Source organism: Oncorhynchus kisutch, linkage group LG24 (assembly GCF_002021735.2).
Source record: "Oncorhynchus kisutch isolate 150728-3 linkage group LG24, Okis_V2, whole genome shotgun sequence".
Classification (NCBI taxonomy): Eukaryota; Metazoa; Chordata; class Actinopteri; order Salmoniformes; family Salmonidae; genus Oncorhynchus; species Oncorhynchus kisutch.
The window spans coordinates 35,048,607-35,051,058 of record NC_034197.2 but is presented as its reverse complement, the minus strand read 5'-3'; the positions used below and the strand labels follow the sequence as shown (position 1 = coordinate 35,051,058).

At 39.5% G+C, this 2,452-nt stretch overlaps 1 protein-coding gene across 2 annotated transcripts in view; it reads left to right on the top strand.

Annotated features, from left to right (window-relative positions):
• The window catches only part of LOC109869322 (plexin A3), a 188,067-nt gene continuing 185,615 nt past the window's right edge, over positions 1-2,452 (top strand). For both annotated transcript variants that reach the window (XM_020459397.2, XM_031804073.1), the window contains exon 1: positions 1-182. The gene's annotated coding sequence lies outside the window, so the exon portion shown is untranslated. The remainder of the gene's footprint in view (positions 183-2,452) is intronic.

The window sequence follows — 2,452 nt, the reverse complement described above, 5'->3', positions numbered from 1 at the left end:
TAAGACCGTTCCTAATGTGTAGAGAGTGCCATGAGATTCAAGCAGTGAGTGCTCTGTTGGTTTATTTCGATGATTTTGCGCAGAATTATAACTAATTAACAAATAATTATAGGCCTATATGATAACCGCGGGAAAAAGAACTGCACGTGGTTGTGGATGTAACTGTTGCACTTTAAGTACAGGTAGGTCCACGAGCCTGTGTTTCGTTACTGATCTCATTTTACGATGCTGCTGAAACATAGTGGCTAGCGTTTGAATCCGAAGCATGCTTTTTAAACCATGACTGGGCTTTATAAGACTTTTAAAACATCATGCAGTTTGTATACTGAAAGTGTCGATAACACATTCATAAGCGATAGTCAGTAGGACTGCATGCTTTAGTTGTATAATGCTTTTAGAAAGGGTGCATGAGGTCTTTGGCTGGATATGTAAGCAGCATAGTGTGATGCAAGGAGCCGCCGCCGCTCCTTTCAGAACAAAGCCAAAGGGGCGTTAAAAACATTAGTTATCTGATGGAAAAACAGATCCATTTGCCTTGTGATCATTTCATTTAACATGTGAACGCCCTGGTCTTCATACATAGTTCCTTTTTTTTTTTTGCCAAACGAAACGTTAATTATATTCCTCCATGTGCATCTATCTGATAACATCATGGATATTTTCCTAGAGTTTATTAAACCAAAACACAGACAGTAGACTAACTATCATGTAGGTTAATTGTCAACATTAACGTTTATCTTGGCAGATGAATGTTATCAAATTTACTAAAATAGTCTTCCAAGCAGGTCCTAACGTTACCAATTGGATTACTCTGGCTGCTTCACGAACAGGGTGTATTCGGCTCCGGGTTGTTTTCACATATAGGCTACCGTCTGACACATCTGTAACAGCTCCGGTGAAATATTGTCACGTGACCTCACGTTTTTATCAGAAAAATATGCATATGAATTAGAAACATATTCCATTCTGTGAATAATTATCATGTAATAGTGTACCCATTGCTTGTGAGGTCCTTCTCAATAATTAATACAACGAATTTCTTCATAATGCAATTTCAAATCACGTAGCTTATTTTATCCCAATGGAGTATTAATGGTTTCATAAGGGAGGAAACTGCAGGTGATACAATGTGTATCTTCACAACAATGAAGAGTATAGCCAAAGTTGGCAACAATGATATTTAAATAACAGGTTAAAGGGAGATTGCATTTTACACAGGGTCAACACACGGGCAGCCCTGCACATGTGTCACAAAACATTTGTCTCTTGTCTGATGTCTGGTTGTCTTTTTTGTTATCATGGCAGCATAATGCCCATTGCCAGACTAATCACGATAGTTTGAGATTATTAGGGAAATAAACTAATGTAGGGACAACCTTTCACCCTCACTTAACCCTCCCCCATATGAATGAGGGATTTAGCCTATTCCCACAGGTTAAAGCACTAACAGCTGTATCTGCAGCATTCATGAATGGGAAAATTGGTTGTGGAAAAAAAAGCTATGGAACCCCTAATACACTAAATTGCATACCTCAAAACCTATTGTCTCAGCTATATCAGAGAGCAGATATGGCCAGCCAGGTCAGGCATGGGATCTTGAAATCACAGAAGCAAGATTCCACCCTGCATTTGTCATTGTATAAGCTTACAAAGGGGCATTAAGAGTTTCATGATATCATTGACTGAGTAAGTGTCCAGGCTTAGTTGGTCAGGGACAGTCATAGACATTGGTAATCACTGAGCAATAGCTTCTGTCTACAAGCCGTTTCTCAGTTTAATGTCGTCCTCTCCATTGTCTGCTGCTGCTCTGCCATGAAGGTAACACACTTAGCTTTTATCTTTAATGACATCTGTCTTTTTCCCCCCTCGGCAGGTGATTTCTGTCCCCCTCTTCCCAAAGGTAATGGGGGAGGTTTTTTAATGGATACACCCTCCAGACGAGGTTACATATGATAGGTTACATGTAGAGTAGAAACACATTGAGTTTATTTATTGTTGAATAAAGGTTAAAACATGTTTTATTATAATGTGAACCTCATGTGTTGAGGCTCATGCTCACAGCTTTATCTTGGCAATTCTAATGGATAAAGTAATGGTACCCATTCATTAATTGTCTGACCCAAAACCAAAGGGAACATCCCAATGGGAACACTCTGGTTTTCCATACCACTATCTGTGGCTGTGCAATGGAATATCCATTCCATACCCATGTTGTCCCTTAGCTCAATTTGTGGTACTGTTTAATAAGCTGTGTAATAAGCTAGTTTCCCTGAAGTTATGTGAGTGGTGTTTGGAGATCGGTTTGCAACGCCAGGATAGTTGGTTCGATTCCTTGGAACACCCATACTCGTTTGGATAAAAGTGTCTGCTAAATGGCACATATTAATATTTATTAATTATGGACAACATTGGGCCAGTGTCTCAGCCAGGATGCCTGTTCTCATGTCTGGTG